At 35.2% G+C, this 19,573-nt stretch overlaps 1 long non-coding RNA gene across 1 annotated transcript; it reads right to left on the reverse strand.

Moving 5' to 3' along the window:
• Window positions 1–4,580: 4,580 nt before the first annotated feature.
• Window positions 4,581–18,776, reverse strand: LOC132695829 (uncharacterized). The gene is made up of 5 exons (XR_009617892.1): window positions 18,509–18,776; window positions 18,147–18,246; window positions 17,988–18,083; window positions 8,404–8,559; window positions 4,581–4,735 (listed from the first exon to the last, which is right to left on the reverse strand). It is a non-coding gene; the product is annotated as an uncharacterized LOC132695829 (long non-coding RNA).
• Window positions 18,777–19,573: the final 797 nt, after the last annotated feature.

Genomic DNA, 19,573 nt, shown 5'->3' on the forward strand with positions numbered 1-19,573 from the left:
TTCGAATTAGGTTCCTTAAGAGAGAAGAGCCATTGTAACGGCTTGTGACCCGATATTATCGTAAATTTCCTAACAAACAGATATGGTCGAAAATACTTAGTAGCCCACACGATAGCGAGAAGTTCTTTTTCTGTCGTAGAATAATGGCATTCTGCAGAGTTGAGTGTTCGGCTGGCGTATGCTATTGGTAGATCCGATCCGATAGGTCCTTGCGAAAGTATTGCACCAATTGCATAGTCCGAAGCATCCGTTGTTAAGACAAAAGTTTTATTAAAATCCGGGTATTGTAGTATAGGGTCATTGGTCAATATATTCTTGCAAAGATTAAAAGCTGAGACGAATGCTTTATCATGGGTTATTTTAACGTTTTTCTTTAGGCAATGTGTCAATGGTTTTGTAATTTTTGCGAAGTCTTTAATGAACTTCCTATAGTATCCAACGACTCCCAAAAATGATTTAATTTCTTTTGGAGTACTAGGGATTTTAAAATTCTTAATAGCCTCAATTTTCTTCGGGTTTGGTTTAACTCCATCCGGGGTTACTACATGTCCTAAGAATTCTACTGTCTTCTTTAAAAATTCTGATTTATCTAATTATATCTTCATATGGAAGGACGATATTCGTTCAAAGACTAATTTTAATGAGTTTAGATGTTCCTGCAGACTAGTTGAAAATATTATTAATCATCCATATATACAAGACATATTTTACCCAATAGTCCACGCAATATATTATCCATCGCACGCTGGAATGTAGATGGTGCGTTCTTCAGTCCGAAGGGCAAACGTGTGTATTCATAGTGTCCCTGTTCTACGTTAAACGCTGTTTTCGGAATACTTTCAGGATCCATTTCTATTGGATGGAATCTGCTAGCAAGATCTATTGTTGTAAAATACTGGCATCTTCCTAGTTTATCAAGTATATCGACGATATTTGGTATTGGATATTTATCGTCTATTGTTTTTTCATTTAATTTCCTGTAGTCTATCACGAGCCTCCATTTCCTACATCCGGATGCGTCTGCCTTTTTGGGTACTATCCAGACTGGTGAGCTCCAGGGAGAACTTGATGGTCGAATTATTCCTCCTTGTAGCATTTCTTCTATCTGTCTATTCACTTCTTGTTTATGGATATACGGGTAACGATAGCTTTTCGCATGTACGGGAATTTCATCACTAGTTCTAATAATATGTTTAACTTGGTTTGTAAAGGTTAAAGTGTCTCCGGGTTTATGTTCCTTTTCTTCTAGATTTAGGTGTTCATGCCGTATTAAATTTTTTATATCGATTTTCCCAGTAATTTCGTTTTTATTGTCGGGTTATTAAAGGCCGTTGTTTCAAAATTAAAGATTTCAAAATTATTAAGTTCAAAGGGTTCTAAGGGTAAGTTATTATTAAAACTACCTTCGAGGGCTATTGATTTTTCCGAAATATCATATATATATATATATATATATATATATATATATATATATATATATATATATATATATATATATATATATATATATATATATATTCTCACGTATTGATTCACGGATGGAAAAATGTGATGACACTATATTCCGGGATATCATCCGTTCGCTCGTTGAACTCCAACTGGAATCCTGCATCCGACTGGAATCCTGCAGACGTTTCGCCAAAATCTCACTTGGCATCTTCAATGCTCGCGCTCCGAAAACACTGTGTTCGAAGTGTTTTCGGAGCGCGAGCATTGAAGATGCCAAGTGAGATTTTGGCGAAACGTCTGCAGGATTCCAGTCGGATGCAGGATTTGCAGGATTCCAGTCGGATGCAGGATTCCAGTTGGAGTTCAACGAGCGAACGGATGATATCCCGGAATATAGTGTCATCATATATATATATATATATATATATATATATATATATCAATTGTATAAGTTTTATTTGTAATTGTTACAAGGGTTGGTTGTATTTCAATTGGTTTTTTAACTTGGTATTTTTTAAGTCAATGTTTAGATTTAATTTACAAAGGTCTTTTATTCCTAAGATACCATCAAAATATTCGTGGAAGGGATATAAAATAAATTCAATGGGTTCGGTTATACCAAAACATGTAAAAAGTGGAATAGTTGCCTTATGTGTAGCTTTCTTTGAACCCGCGCAAGTATGAAGAGTATTTACATAAGGTTTGATTAGTTCTGGAAAATAAGTTTCGGCTAACGAAGGTCTAAGAAGTGACGCATGGGAACGTGTATCTATAAGTAGTCGAATTTTATAATTAGGGATTTCAATATATGGTAACTCGTTTATTTGAAAACTATTTAAAGTTAGGCAGGGTTGGTTTCGTCCGAGGCCGTTAATTGAAAATTTTCTAATTTTTCGATTATATCATTTTCTTGTTCAAAGCATTCTTCTTCATCATAGTCGGAGTAATAGTTACTTTCATTAGAGTTAGTCGAGTCTGTTTGTAGTTCATTAATTTCGTAATTATTGTTAGAGTTTTCTACGTGTGTTAATTCCTGAAATGTAAAGTTTGGTTTACCTGTTGAATGAAAATAATTTTGTTGTGGTCTCATTTGCGGAAACGATCTTTTAGGTTGTATGCTCACGCCTGACATAGGTTGGGGGTATTGATTTTTTTAATTTTGGGGGTTATTTTGATTAGAAGTTTGCGGTTGTTGCATCGGTTGTTTAAAAAATTGGTTTTGTGGCTTGAAAAATTAGTTTTGAGGTTTAAAGAATTGATTTTGTGGCTTGAAAAATTGATTTTGAAGTTTAAAGAATTGATTTTGTGGCATTTGATGGGGTTGTCCGAATGGTAAATTTTGCTGTCTAAAGGGTTGATTTGGCTGTCTAAAAGATTGATTTATCAGATTACTCAATATTTGATTATTATAATTTAATGGTTTCTGCATATTATGCAGTGTAGTCGTGTATTTTGGAGATAAGTATTTTTAAAATGTGTTTGACTTGTTAATATTTCATAATTATTAATAGTATCTATAGCTTCATCCAAATTCTGAGGATTGCGAACTATAAGTAACGGTCTCAATTCATAAGGAATGTTTGCTAAAAGATTTTGCGTAGCAGTTAATACATTCTGAGAAATTAATATCGATCTAGCTTCAGCGTTTTCGATTTCTGAACATATCTTAGTATTAATTTTAGTGACTAAGGCTTTGAGTTTTTGAATGTAGTCTTGAATAGAATCATTTTTCCTCGATGAAAATATTAATTGTTGTTGAAGGTTAGTACGAGTGATCGGATTGCTAAATTTCTGAATTAAAGCTGATTTTACCTCGGGCCAGGTTCTAAGGTCTGGTCGAGTTATAAGAAAATTTTCGGCTGTACCTATAATTTTTGATTTTATTGCGAAGATAGCATATTTCTGCTGTGATTGATCATTATTAAAATATCTTACATAGAAAGTATCAAATTGGTTAAGGAAAAATTCTAAACGTGACGGCGTACCATTGAAGTTTTTTAATAGAGAAACAGTTGATCTCAAAGCGTCGGCCATCTTTTTGATTTCACTATTAGTTAAATCTAAGCTAATTTCTAAAGTATCCGTAAGAGTAGAATTATTTTCTTCACTTACACAATGGAACAAAGAAATACCAGAATATAATTCGTCTATTTGATTACTACGTGATTGATTATTTTCCGCACTATTTATTATTCTAGGATAAGTAATATCGCTTAGCCTATTTTTAAATTTCCTCATGAAATATCATAAAATCTTTTACAAATTCTTAACTAACAAGTGTCACAACTATAAGGAACAGTTTAGTAAACGCACTTACAATTATATGTTCCTAGTCTCGTTCCTGTATCAAATGGTCACGTCCAGTTGAGAAGCTGCGCTTTCCCAAGAACGGTGCCGTTTGTAGTGGACGCTGGCTCAGGCTACTTCGTCCTACTAGCTATCGAAATGGCGTACCAATGATCGATGTTGCCAGAAGCCCCAAGTGCCCCGTGTAACGATGATGTTTTGGAATCCTTTTCTTAACTGTTGAACAGAAGTGTGTCACGATCCCTTTTGCGATGCACTGATAATCCAAACTGGCGTTTCAGCACACTAATCGCGAAGAAAACTTTCGAGAAGTACAACGCACTGACAATCCAAAACGGTAATCCAGCGCACTAATCTCGAGTAAATTTTCGAAAACACACCGAAAAGGATCCTACCGACTGCGCCAATTTTATTTCTGTCCGTAAAACTTGTATTTTTAAAAACGATTTTTATTCAATACGAGCGTTTACAGGCAGCGTTACGACAATAAGCGACTTAAGAGACTAAAGAAGCAGATGAAACAATACGTATATTTACAGTATATGAAAGCTGAATAAGCTTATCCTTATCAAATGCTTTCTTATTATTATATGGGTCATCATAATAGATATATAACTCTATGTCAAACACAAACAATGAAATAGAGTAAAAATTGTTTTTTGTTAATTTACTAATGTGTTCTTGTTAATAATCCGCAATGTGCAATAGGCAAATCGTCTTTAGTTGCAATTTGGTTGCAAAATAGGCGAAACATTAAAAACTCTGGGAGTTAATTCACATTTATTTATTAAGAATGTAAATGTTATGCGGCCGTATAAAGTTCAGGTTCTTCGTGTAGCAAAGGCTAAAAAGCTCAAATTCAAATGTCCTTTAAATATATTTAAGCTGCACTGTGAAATTGTCGATTCGATCACTAATCGTCAGCAGCGTTTTTTAGTTTCAAAAATATGCTTCCAAATCCATAAAATGTCTTGAGTAACTGAAACAAAAAATCATATTGTACACAAAGAATTCCTACCTAAGTCAAAGTCAGCTGGCATCACGAATAACATGCTTTTAAGCAAACATTTTTTTATCTTCTTTATCTCGAAGAAGAGGAAGTATTCCGTTTTGCCAATAAAATGTTAAAATTGGTATTCCACACGTCGTTAGTATGTAATAAATCACGTGGTATATTGATAAATCAATTATGGACCGGAGTGTCACTATACTTTTCTGCTTTTGGAAAGAATTTACGATCATTTAAAGATCAGTTCAATTTAATAATAAATTTGGAAAATTTAATGAAATATGTGAATCACGTATATTAGAAACACGGTGTATGTTCAAAAAGTATGGTGACTTTTAAGTTTCATCAAAAAAAATTTTATTGTCCCCTTCACATACCTGTGCCAATGTTTTTTTCAATCCTCAAAGCACTTCTAAATGACTTTTGTTTCAGATACTAGCTTAACAAGTATACAATACAGAGGCCAATTAGATGTACCGTCGACTTCACAAAATTAAAAAAGAAATTTATGATGACGTCCTATCTCAGGTACGAACTTTTAATGCGTGGTTATAACATATGCATGAGAAAAACTGAAAAAAAATGTCTACAGCAAATTCTGTAGATGCAGTAATTTTTTCTTATATGTAATTTTAAACGTTAAATTTAAATTCACCAAGTTATAATATTTTACGACGTTATTCGAAAAACTCCACTCCGATGATGAGGCATTGCCCTAACATTTGTGTTTTGCATTTCGCGCCTAAACCCTATTCGTTCCCGAATCGAGGACGGAGTATGGGGATCATTTATAGTTCTTATTAAGAAAGTACAGAAATGTAGTCTTCTACGAGACTCCATCCTAAGCCACCCAATCTGTGTATGAAAATTAGAAATATGATCATATTTTCTTAAGCCATACACAAAGCGCACACATTGGTTTTAAATTTTCTGAATTATATGAACAAAAATCGTATACAGAAATACAATAATTAAAATTTGGTTAGTTTTGACCTAAAATTTGCCTATTACTCATAATATTTTCAATGCCCTATGTGCTTTTTAAATATTATTTAAATCTTCGCTCGCTATCTAAACAAATACCCAAGTTCTTAGCATTATTAACGATGTTAAGTACTGTGCCATCAGTTATAATATTTCAATAATTTTTGATCCTAGTCATTTTACAGTAATGATGAAGAGTTTGTAGGGTTTAACTTGAGATAATGGCTTTTGAAGAGCTCACTCAAAGTTCGTAAATCGTGATTTATGTTTTGTTCTACCTCCAAAAGAGCATCATCAAAACAATAATAAATTTGTGTATCGTTGGCAAATGCTTGGATTTTACAGAAAGTTAATGATTTTAGAATTTCTGAAGTATACATATAAATAACAGAGGACCTAAAATGGACGCTTGTGGCATCCCTGATTCGAAAATTTGTCAGATACGAAGACGACTTAATCATTGATTGAATCGAAAGCCTTCGAGAAATCTAACAGATATAACAACACAAGAATGGTACATCGTAGTTTCGTAATTTTTTAAAATTTCTCGAAGAATGCTTATCAAACCGATATCGTAATACCAATCCAATGATTATAAACTTTGGGTAATGGTCTCCCTATTGATTACGGCAGACAAATGCATTTGTTTTAATACCATTAGGCGTCTTATTTACTTCTGTTGTTCATGATAGCTTAAAAGAAAATTGAAAATAATTATTGTAAAGATGGGTGTCATAAAAAGTGATTTTTTCTTTGCAATCGGAAATGTTGTGAATAAATGTACCAAAATAATTATTTAAATTATTAGGATCAGAAAGTCTGTTGGGTATGGTCTGATTGTTTTTTGCAATTTACAATGTTAAAACTCTTTATTGAGGACCATCTCTTTTCCCTTCTTATCATGGAGAGTGTAAAGCTTCTTAAAAATTTATAATTCTTCAAATCGTTAGGATCTTTTGTTCTTTTAAATTTCTTTAACGCAGTGACTCTTTGTGTCATAAAAATTTTAATCGTGGCCGTTAAACATGCCTATTAAATAAATCAAAAATAAGGTTATTAAATATGGTAATTTTATCACTAATATAACAAGGCATGCTATACATATTGATCAAAAAATTGTATTTCTGTTTATATTCCAATATATTAGTCTCTGATCAGAAACTTTGTCGGCAGAAATTACACCGCAGTCACTTACCAAATCAGTGTTTGATACAAAAATGGCATCTATAAGAGTATTTACCGTTGTCCAAGAACGGGTAGGCGAACCTATAATTTGCACAAGAATATAATTCCCAAATAAGGAAAATTCAATTAAATTAAGATTGAAATCGCCAAAACAAAATATTTCTCCAACTGTTTGATATAACCATGAAAATATGTTATCAAAATTTGATATAAGACTATTGAAATATATAGATGGGGGCCTAAAAAATCAGATATGTCACAAAAAATTGAGAACAAAATAAATAGTATAAATAATTTATTAAATACGAGATTTAAACAACAATAAAATTATGACCTGCTCAACTTTGGAAAAACAATTTAAATATTATTTCACAATGAGAATAATATTAAAATTGCGCTGTTAACATTGGCAGTAGTTGCAGAAAAAACATTTAAAAACTAAGAACAAAACAGTGAAACAAAAAAGAAATGTTTAATTAAGTGTCACTTCATTCATGACACTTTGAAAGGCTTCTATTATCCTCTGCTTTATGTCCTCTTTTGGTATGGGGGCAGTTTTATACACTCAATCTTTAACATATTCCCACAAAAAATAGTCCATGTTTGTTAGATCAGGAGATCTAGGTGACCACTTCTTCCAATCCAACGTTGAGGAAATAAATGATTTAAGTAGTTCATAACTTTATGGGCATGTTGTGTAGGGGCTCCATCATACAGAAATCACATTCTCTGTCTCACTTCGTTTGGAATAGTTCTTAACATATTTTGCAACATTTGCTCTAAAATGTCCAAGTAAAATCGACCATATTATTAAAAATTAATGTGGGCTCAAAAATAGAACTCATTTTGGCTTTGGAGATTTCTAAGTTCTCCAGAAGATCAAGTCTTTTACTTTTGGTGCACTCATGTAAATTACATATATTTTTGTTAGGCGAAAAGTTGTGCCCTGTGGGTGAATAATGTATAGCACAAGCAGATTTGATCTCTATCACATCAATGTACTTTTTCACCAAACTAAGATATTCGTGAAGACTGGCAGACTGTCCGATATAAACTGCATTACAATCCTCACAGTTCAAAGGATATACCCCTAATCTAGAAAAATAATCTATTGGATGCCTAACTTTTATTATAAATTGTTTTAATAGTAAATATAAAAATTTCCATTCTTGAACAACTTAGGCAAATGCAGTGACATCTTCTAAAAATGGGTGTAGCATTGAAATCTACGTTCTGAAGTTTTATAAACAATTATTTTGGATACCTAGACTTTGGGTTTAACTGAACTTTTATAGTTTTGTGAAACCAGGTCTCTTCGAGACTCGGCGATTCACTCTGGATTGTCATCTGAAACCATGACCTATTAGAGTAGTTGTCAAGTGCCTATTGCTTGACTAATTTTGTCCATGCGCGCAATTAACTTGGGATACGCGATAATTAATAATAATTGAAATTAATTAAATACTTACCGACAGAATAAGTAAGAAATTTAAAGTGATTTTTCGTGTAACATAGAGTTTTTCGTTAGTCGAAAAAATCATCAGCATCAAATGGTACGATTTCCTATCCTGTACTTGCCACTGGTACCAAGGGAGTGTGCAGCATTTTCTCAGAAGCTTTTCGCACTAGAAAAAAACTACAACCTTTAAAAAACAAATAAAAACATACAAGTCTACAAGACTTCTCACATTTTCAAAGGCTCGTGATTTTTTGTACAACCCTGTATTATTTCATTCGTAAAAATAATGAATTCATTAATACTCTCTGCACAATCAAACAATTCTAATAATTCTGAAATTATATTTAAATTATTCAAATATGGAATAAAAGACCCCTTGTATAATCCAGAAAAAATCATATTTTGTTTGTTTTGTTTTTTTTTGAAGATATCATATATATATATATATATATATATATATATATATATATATATATATATATATATATATATGATGACACTATATTCCGGGATATCATCCGTTCGCTCGTTGAACTCCGACTGGAATCCTGCAAGTCCTGCATCCGACTGGAATCCTGCAGACGTTTCGCCAAAATCTCACTTGGCATCTTCAATGCTCGCGCTCCGAAAACACTTCGAACACTCAGTGTTGTCAATGTCAATATTTAGGTCTATTTAAAAAAAACTTTATATGAATATATGTTCTAAACATCTTAACTTGTATAATACAGAGAGGTAAAGTTTTCAATAATAAAATATATCTTTTTTTGATATCTGTACCACTTTAGATCTCTCTTCTCTTCGGTCTGTATCCTCTTGTGAAGATGTAGCGTCTAATACGACGTCGTTCACTAGAGTCTTCCATCTCTCACGGTCCTGGACTTCGGTGATGAGAGTATGCATGGCCATCAACGTAGGTTTTGTTAATTGGTCGATCCATCTTGTCGGTGAGCAGCTACAGTTTCTTTTTCCTTCGACTTTTCCCTGAATGACTATTTTCTCTAAGCACTCTGGACCTCTTCGCATTACATGACCAAAATATTTTAGGACACGCAATCGTATCAGGCTAGACAATCTTTTTTTGACTTTTAGTTGTTTCAATATGGAGTCATTAGTCCGGTGTTGTGTCCATGAAATATTTAGTAATTTCCCCTAACAATACATTTCCGTAGCATCAATTTTGTGTTGTTCAGCCATTCTAATAGTCCAGGCTTCGCAACCATACATAAGTATCGGACAGACTAAGCAGTTCATAATTCTGATTTTTGTTTGTGTTGCTATTTGTCTGTCTTTCCAGATTTTATCAAGTTTTTTGGTCGCTCTTAATTGATCAACAACCTCGAACCTGTCCATCTGTTGCGTATCCGATCTATTATTATTAGCTTGGTCAATTATCATTATTTTTGTTTTGGAAGTGTTGAGTTCCAGACCTAGATACACACTCTCTTTTCCAATCCTATGAATGAGATCCAACAATTCATCTGCAGTGTTTGCCAGTAAGACGGTGTCATCAGCAAATCGAAGATTGTTAATTTTTCTGCCATTAATTGCGACTCCTCCCATCCAACCATCGAGCGATTTCCTAATAATGTATTCGCTGTATATGTTAAATAGTTGTGGTGATAATACACATCCCTGTCTCACTCCACATCTTGGTTGAAATTCTCGAGAATATCTGTTATTAATCTTGACATTACCAGTTGTGTTTTGGTATAATGTAATTTTTAGGAAGATAAGATGTTGTGGCACTCCCATTACATTGAAGACAGTCCATAGCTCGCTCCTAGGGCCTCTTCCTTTGACAAACCCCACTTGTTCCTCTGGTATTTGGGGTTGTAATTAGTTTATAAGTCTCTCGTTGATTATATGTAGGAGGTTTTTACTAGCATGTGAAATAAGGGTAATTGTACTATAATTTTCGCATTTTGTTTTTTATCTTTTTTGTGAATCGTTATTATTTCATTTTTTGTCCAGTTTTTTGGCCATTGTCCAGTTTTCCATATTTGATTGCATAGGTGAAGAAATACGTTTATTCCCATTTCGCCCGTTGCTCTGAGTATCTCTGCTTTTAGTCTGTCGGGGCCTGGAGCTTTGTTATTTTTTAATTTGTGAATGGCTGCTTCTATTTAACATTTAAGAATATCCGGTTCTTCTTGCCATCCTTCCGTTTGTTGAGACTGGACGTATGGTTATAAGGTTTCCGTTTGTGTCCTCTAATGACCAGGTTCTGGGTTTGAAATCTCTGGTTATATATTTTATTTGGCGGAAGAGATCTTTCGGTTGGTTTGATCTGGCGTGAGATTCCACTTCGCTGAATATGGTGGCGTAATAATTATTTTTATCATCTTTACATGCACCTTTAAGCTATTATCTTGGTTCGGGTTTAAAGGCCGTCGTCGATTGGAATTACTTCCTAACGTTTCGCTAGCACGAGTGGCGAGCTTCTTCAGAGGTCCTTCCATCTCCGATGTTGGACGTAGACTGACGATTTCTCCTGCGCAGGTTGTATTTATGCCGATTGGTGGTGGGCGGGGCTTGTTCCGCTTCGGTTGGTCTCGGGATATCGATCGGTACTGCTCGGGCGTTCCTAAGGATCGGGTTCAAGATTTGGTTGAGTCTAAGGGTCTCCTCCTTTCGGTTGAAATTGTGTGGGTGTTTTTGTATCTCAATGGCTTCCCTAACTAGTCTGTTGAGATAGCCGTTGACCGATGCTAGTAACTTACAGCTCTCAAAGTGTATCCTGTGTTCCTTGCTGCTCAGTGCGTGTTCAGCTACTGCAGACTTCTCTGTATGTCCTAGCCTGCAGCTTGCTTTATGCTCCTTAAGTCTCGTTCCCATTGATCTCTTGGTAGTCCCGATGTAGACCTTTCCGCATGAACACGGAATGCGGTAGACTCCTGCAGCTGAAAGTGAGCCCCTCTTGTCCTTCGCTGACCTGATGGTCTGCTGGATCTTCTTTGTAGGCTTAAAGATTGTTTTGATGTCGTGTCTTTTCAATACTCTGCCAATCCTGTCGGTGACACTCGGAATATACGGCAGATATACGTGGGAGGTGGAGGGTCGTTGTTCGGTATCCCGTGATCTTGATGATCTTGAGTTCATTGATCTCTCGATCTCCCTCTTGCTGTAGCCATTTGCCTCGAACGCAGTTTTTAGGTGTTCAAGTTCCATCTGGAGGCTCTCCGGTTCGCAAATCCTTCGGGCTCGTTCTGTCAGGGTTCTGATAACCCCATACTTTTGACTTGGGTGATGGTTGGACAGAGCATGCAGGTATCTGTCCGTATGGGTTGGTTTTCTGTAAACTGTGTGGCCCAGCTTCTTACCTCGCTTCCTCACTAGTACGTCCAAGAATGCAAGTTGTTGGTCATTTTCAGTCTCCATAGTAAACTGGACGCTGGGATGCTGACTGTTGAGATGCTGCAGAAAGTTGTTGAGCTTGTCCATACCATGTTTCCAAATTACGAAGGTGTCATCCACGTACCGGAACCACGTTGCTGGCTTGTACTCTGAGGTCTCGATCGCTTTTTCCTCAAAGTGTTCCATAAATAAGTTGGCTATAACCGGGCTTAGTGGGCTTCCCATTGCCACTCCGTCCACCTGTTCGTAGAAGTTTCCCTTCCACACGAAATAGCTACGGGTCAGACAGACTTCAAAAAGTTTGCAAATATCGACAGGAAATATCCTGTTCACCAGGTCCAAGCAACTCTTCAGAGGTACTTTGGTAAACAGTGAGACGACGTCGAAGCTCACAAGGATGTCGTTTTGTTCAATATTGATGTCTTGAATCTTGCGCACGAAGTCGGTGGAGTCCTTGATGTAACTGGTGCCGTGTCCTACGTGTGGTTGGAGCAGCGATGCCAAGTGTTTAGCCAAGTAATACGTTGGTGATCCGGTTGCGCTAACTATTGGTCTTAAAGGGACATCTACTTTGTGTATCTTAGGTAGTCCATAGAGCCTTGGTGGAACAGTCTCCGTCCTCACAATGCGCTTCTTGATTTCTTCTGACAGTGATGATGACTTGATGAGCCGGTTGGTAAGACGTAGTCTAACTTGCGTCGGATCCTTTTTCAGGGGTTTGTAGCTTCCCGGGTCCAAGAGTTCCTCAATCTTCCTTTCGTACTCCTCGGTCTTCAGAAGAACGGTTGCGTTTCCTTTGTCCGCTGGGAGTATGATGATACCCTCATCCGTGTTCAGGCTACGCAGTGCCAGTCCTTCACTTCTCGTCAGGTTAGTCTTGGGTGGTTTTGCCTTCCTGAGGATGTTGGCTGTCTCGATTCGTATCTCTTCATCTTTAATATCGAGATTTACTTTCCGATATTTTTGTTTATCTATGGTGTTGTGTAATCCCTTATTTGACATGTATTTTCTCTTCTCTACGAATGCCAATGTTTTCGTTTTGTTATTCTTTTCAGTTTTCCCACTGCATTGACTATCCAATTTTTATTTGTTTTCCATTCGATTTGCGGAGGCATAGGTTTAGTTATTGTTGGTTGTTCTTGTTCTAATTTATTCTGGAACTGTACCATATTATTTATTTGAAGTCTGTCAGGGACATTGTTAGTTGTTGTTTTCTTGAACTTCATTTTAGTTGCCAAGAGTTATTGATCAAGGCCACAACATGCTCCAGGAAAAGTTCTGCAAGCTGATATTGAACTTCTCCATCTAGTGTTCATAAGAATATAGTCAATTTGGTTTCTCGATCTGTCTCCTGGACTTTTCCAAGTATATAATCTGCGAATATGGTGGGTAAAAGTGGTATTCATAATCGTGTAGTGATTGTCTATAGCGAACTGTATGAGGCGGTCACCTCTTTCGTTTCTGGTACCTATGCCGTATTTTCCAACGATGTTTTTCAAGTGGTCTTCGTGTTTTGTATCGCCAACTTTTGCATTGAAGTCACCGCAGATTATTATAAATTCTCTGCTTGGAATTTTTCTTAGAGTTGATGTTAATTTTTCGTAGAAGTCCATAATTTCCGGTTCTGTGGAATTGGCTGTTGGAGCATATATCTGTATTATATTTAATGTTCGAGGTGATGCATCCAGTCTTATGCAAATTATTCGATCAATGATGTTATGTATGTCTTTCACATATACCTGGACTCTTGCGGATAGCACTATTGCTACGAGAGCGAAGGTTTGGTCATTGTTGCTTGAGAAATATACGGTGTTGTTGCTGCTTGTTTTAAAATCACCCGTTCCAATCCAGTGTGTTTCGGACAAGCCTAGGATGTCCACCTTATATTTTGACATTTCCCACTCAATCAGTGTTTTCCTGTTTGACATTTAAATCCTTGTACGTTCCAGGTACCTAAGTGGAGCTCTTCTCGAAGTTGCATTTTGTTTCCAGTAGTCCTATTTCCTCTCATTGCCTGGTTGCCCACATGTGGTCGGTGCCCCATTTCACACAGCCAGACCCGGAATCGTGACAGCGCCGGTTGTCGATCGGATCGCATGACGTACTCGTTCTTATTTCAGACTTATCGCACTAGTTCTCTTGGGATTTAATGCAGTGGATTCCCGTGCTCTTCTGCATCGCAGACTGGAGACCGTCGACGTCATCCTGACATACCTGTTGTTGAACCTTTTGGGAAGGTAATCTTCCTTTGCTTCGAGACAGTGATGACAATACCCTTGCAGGTTGCTACTCCCCGGGTCAGGGAGAACCTGGAGTTTGCGTGGGCAGGGGCACTCATTTCCCCGAAGTAGATCTATCCTCGTGCAGGAGTATCTACCCGCTACCCGCTACCCGCTACCACTTTGTATATTTTAATGAAATTTGGCGCACATGTACTATATATCAGGAGGCATTATTAAGTGTACCACAGTTCCGCCTGTCTATTTTGGAAGACATTGATGGTACGCCACTGATTTCTTTTGCTTTGGAAAATTTTGCTCCAGATTTTATTGTACCTATGAATATGAATTCAACGAGTCCAAGCGTTGGACAAAATAGGGCATTATCCCTTATTTGACCAAGAAATAATATTCACAGGTGAAGCTAACTTTTCCAGCAATGCAATCCGAAATTTCCGTAATAACAATATTTGTGGCGATTAAATCCCCCATGGAGAATTTAAACATCAAGAACAGTTTTCGGTAAATTCGGTAAATGTTGGCGCTGGAATTGTTGGAAATTACCTAATTGAACTCTTTTTCCTGCCAAAAAGGTTAAATGCACAGAATTATCGCCGGTATTTAGAAGAGGATTGGCCAAAATTGCTCGAAGACTACATGACTACGCGTCTGGTTACTTTAGTTTTGCAGTAAGAGAATATTTAACTCACACATCGCGGCGGACCTCAACCCTGGCCCCCTAAATCCCCAGATTTAAATAGTTTGGACTTTTCCTTATAGGGGTATGTTAAAAGTATGGTTTATCACAACCCAGTTAACACTGGAGAATGGAATAGGATCGTATTAGAGCTTCCTGTGATTTAATAAGAAACACTGGAGGTATACTTCAAAGAGTGCTCGGCAAGGTGGAGGACACTGTCAACAACTTGTCTACTTTTTTTCAAAAAAGTTGTTATATTTAATAGTTGATTGTGTTTCTTTTTTTTAAATAAGAATCGTTTATCATTTATCTTGTCGTTAAAACTGTAAAAGTAAAAAAAAATATTTTCCTGAAGGACACCAGTTGGCAACTAAAAACTAGATATTTTATTTTAGATAGATATTTTATTTCTCACAAAAAAAGTTCTCGATTTAACCAGTGCAGTGGCGACCTAATTAACAATAATTATATTTGTTCATATTTGTCATAAAAAAATGACATTTGCATTTATTTATGAGCAGATTTTATCTCGTAATTTTTTTGTGTCCGTCGCAAGCTTTTCACTGAAAAAGATAAACTAATTTCTCTGCAGGTTGTCATATTAACGATACTAATATGACCATGCACAGAAGAGCTTGAAAAAAAATCAAAAAATTAAATTTCTTTAGAAATGATTTTAGATTTAAGAATAATTTTTAATATAAAAAAAGTCGGGGGCGTACCATTTACGTCTTTTAAAAAAATTGTGGAGCACTTAATAATGCCTCGTGATACATAATACATGTGTGCCAAATTTTTATTGCAGATATTAAAAAAAATTTAATTTATTTTTGAAAACTTGTATCTCAAAATTTAAGACGTTTAGGACATATGTTCATATGATTTTTTTTTTAATGTGGACCCAACAATCGCACCTTTAATTATTGACATTCGATTAGAAAACACCCAGTATAAAACATATGTTTTATTCCATTTGTTTTCGAAGTATTAGCAAAAGTATTGAATTTTCATATAATTTTTATTTTAATAATAAAATTTATAATTTATATAATTAAATTAAACTTGTCCTTAATATTTGATATGTTTTTAAGTGACAAAATGTTATCGAGATAATTTGAACGTACCGTATGGTGCAGTTAAGTAGAACTAATTAACAAGCTAATCTTACGAATATTAGCTACCTACTGCTGTATGATATAACATCCAGTATTTTCTATTTAGTGCCAAATTTTTAGCTTCTACCCATGTTCGTCCCCTCTTTTTCAAAATCTTTCCCAGTGTGCTGTCCCACGTTTCTCTGGGTCTTCCTCTTTTCCGTTTTCCCTGCCAAAATCTTTTGACCGGTACAGTACTGCCCAATATCTGTAAATGATCCCACCAGCCAAGTTGTTTCTTTTCTATGAATACTTCTATGGATTCTTTAATTCTTCTCTTTTCTGTGCATTTCTAATTTTGTCACTTTTGGTTATTCCTTTCTTCCTTCCTCTTGTCCCTATATGACAATACCCAAGACTTGGTGAAATAAATAAGGATTGGTCTGTAAATTGTTTCGTAAACTTTGATTGTAGTTTCCTTGGAAATTTCCTTTTTATTTATGAGCCCCTTACTCAATGCCTTATATATCTAGTTGTCGGTATCCAGCGTAAAGGTCTTTTGATCGTTGTTCGGCCATTCTAGTTAGATTGTCCTTATAAGTTATGAATAGTAAAGGGCTCAAACTACCCCCCTGTCTCACTCCTTCTTGTGTTATAAATGCCTGCTGACTTGCCGTTTTTTAGTTGTTTTATTGCCGTAATTAATTCTTCTCTCGTTATAAGTGGCTCATTAGGTTCTGTCTCTTCTTGCTTTACCATTTGTTTACCTTCGTATTCTGTCGTTTCGTCGTTTATTTTATGTTCGGAATCTTTCAAAATATTCTCTCCAGCGCTTCATTGTATCTGTTTCCGTTGTTAGTATTTCACCTGCTTCGCTTTTGATTGCCGCACTCTCTACTTTTTTATTGGCTTGAAGACCTTTCGGGAAGCTTTTGATTGATTTTGCTGTCTGACTCCATTTTTCTTGTTTGTTCTTTATTTTTACCTGCGTTTTCATCACTTCTGTTCACCACACTATCTGTTTTTTATCACTATTTTGTTTGTTTACCCCGCACGCGTCTCTGGCTGAATTAGTCTAGTTTCTGTAGCAACTTTTTTTGTATTTGCTCGTTTTTTGATTTTTCGAGCTTTTCAGTTCTTTTGTTATACCTCCACACTCAATTTATTATATTCCATTTTAACAGTTTTCCCTTCTTCCTTTCTTCCCCTGCTCCCACCCTTAAAATTTTGTGTACATCCATTTCTGTCTTAGTAAGGTCATTGTTAATAAATATGGGGCGGGTGTCCTGATTCTGTTTAAGCTTATATTTATTGCTCATAATGACTTCCTTTTCGTGTGCGTTGGCTAGTTCTATTAGACACATTTTTTCTCCTAGGCTTTTTGATGTTAACCGCTTGTTTTAGATACTGTTTCCCATAGTTTGTTTAAGTAAATTTGGATCTCTGGTATCAATTGGTAATCTATTCACAACAATATTATTCTCTCTTTTTGCCCATTCTAGCGTATTCTTGACTTCCAAGAGTTCTTCGCATTGCTTCGTATATTCATTTTGAATTCTTATTTGTTCCAGTTTTAAGCTATTGATGTCTTCTCTCAGTTTTGGTTAGTTTTCACTTCCTCTCTCTATTCTTGTTGGTCTCTTATCTGCTTTACTTCCTCTCAGTTCCCGCAGAAGCAAATCCCATTTCGTTGGTGTCGGGCGTCTTGCTCGGGGTTCTATTGGTTTTTTTACTCCTCTCAAAGATATTAGGTTCATCTCTTTTTTTCCCTCATCCGTTGTATTACCGTCGCTGTCCATATTTACTCAGTCATAATTATCTTTCTATATTTTACACAATTATTTGCAAGCACACTCTGTTCTTCCTATCGTACTATCAGAAAGTTTTTTGGAATTACCTTGACCTTTATCAGTGAATCCGGATTTTGTAGATTTAATATTATTGCTTGCTCAATTATAATCTTAAAAAGTTAATCTTACATAGATCGTCTTCCCGATGCTTTGGCCTACACCCTATGCTTGCTCTGTAATCACCTAGTCAATTTATTTGCTCGTAATTCTCCCGTAATTTGTAGTTATTCACGAAACAATAATGAAACTAAATTTATTGTTCCTCACCAGGACCGGATTTGAATATTTCTAATTTTGTTGGTTTTTATTATACAGTGCGGAATTGCACGCCTCTAAATGTTGCTTTATAAAAACAGTGTCAGAGAATATCTCACCTGATTCTCAAATGATTGGCCCATGTAAAGTGGAAAAGCGGCGGAAAATATAAAGACCGGTACATATGTCATCACAAAAAATTCATTAACCACACCCTAAAATCATTATTTACTATGAACCACGCGATCACATAAAGTCTTGCGATATAGTTAACTCACATTAATGGCTGCAAAAAGCAAACCCAGATTGCAAACAACGGACAGAGGCAAGTAAACAATGGCGATATTCTTAATGAAGACACTAAATTCATCATGCACGCTGAAATAAAAAATAATGTTTAAATATATGACAAGTTCATTGGTTAAAAAATCCGCAGTCTAATATTTTGCGAAATGATTAAATCGTATTAGGTAATTGTAACTTAAGTAACGAATTAAAAATGACTTTATTGTTACGATTAATTTGTTCATTCAATAAAAAAAATCAGCAAAAGTCGCAACAATTTGATTTTTAATGATTTTAAAGATATTAGAGTTTGAAAATTGAATGAATACAGTTAACTAACCAAAACTAACCTCACCTTAAAATCAAGACTTTTTTCGATGTTATTTGTCACAACTTGTCTGAAGTGCGTTGCCTGTCAATAAACAAAAATCGAGAAACTTGCCCGATATGCAAATGCAGCATTTTCAATTCGAACACCATGTTCAATAAATAGTATACAAATATCGTTGGTATTTGAACGATGTAGCCCATGCCGATATGGTAGTTTATCGCTTCTAAAACGAGCAAGGCATCAGTAGCGACCTTTTCTAGAAATACGTTGCTCAGGTGAATGGGTGTCTTCAATTCCCAGGCTAAAATAACAACGCTCATCGTTGCCATGATATGGATAACTTTGCAAAGCTTTGTCATGCGTTTTCTCACTATGGTGAAATCCATCTTGAATTTTTTATTTCGATTTCGTTCTAAGACTCGGAATTTATCTTCTAGAAACTGGTACAACTGTCTGTATTTATAAAGCATTATGCAGCTTCCTAGACTCTAAAATTATATTATATTTATTATATATATATATATATATATATATATATATATATATATATATATATATATATATATATATATATATATATATATATATATATATATATATATATATATATATATATATATATATATATATATATATATATATATATATTCTTGTCAATCAATCAGATTTTTTTTCAGTTTAAATATGACAAAAATCTAATATTTTCACACAATACTCTATATGTTATAAAAAACTACTGCAGATTTACAATAAACAAAACATATATAAATATAGGAATATAATATGCGGTAGAAATTAATAATATATAAAATAGCAGGTAATTCTTTGGATGTTATACGAGGTGCGTTCAAAAAGTAATGTTTGTAAGTGCTACAAGCTATTCCAAGATGGCCGAGAAGCCGCCGATGACGAACCTCGCTCTGATGAAAGCTTTGAAGAAGTGAAACAAATGATGTTGAAAAATCGCCAAATCACCATTAGAGAAGTGGCTGAAGACGTCGGCATGAAACGCGTAGCAGCAAAATTTGTTCCGAAACTACTTAATTTTGAACAAAAGGACCGCCGAAGTGGCATCGCTTAAGAACCGTT

The sequence above is a fragment of the Cylas formicarius genome, unplaced genomic scaffold, assembly GCF_029955315.1.
Source record: "Cylas formicarius isolate icCylForm1 unplaced genomic scaffold, icCylForm1.1 PGA_scaffold_12__32_contigs__length_19106922, whole genome shotgun sequence".
In the NCBI taxonomy this organism is placed as follows: Eukaryota; Metazoa; Arthropoda; class Insecta; order Coleoptera; family Brentidae; genus Cylas; species Cylas formicarius.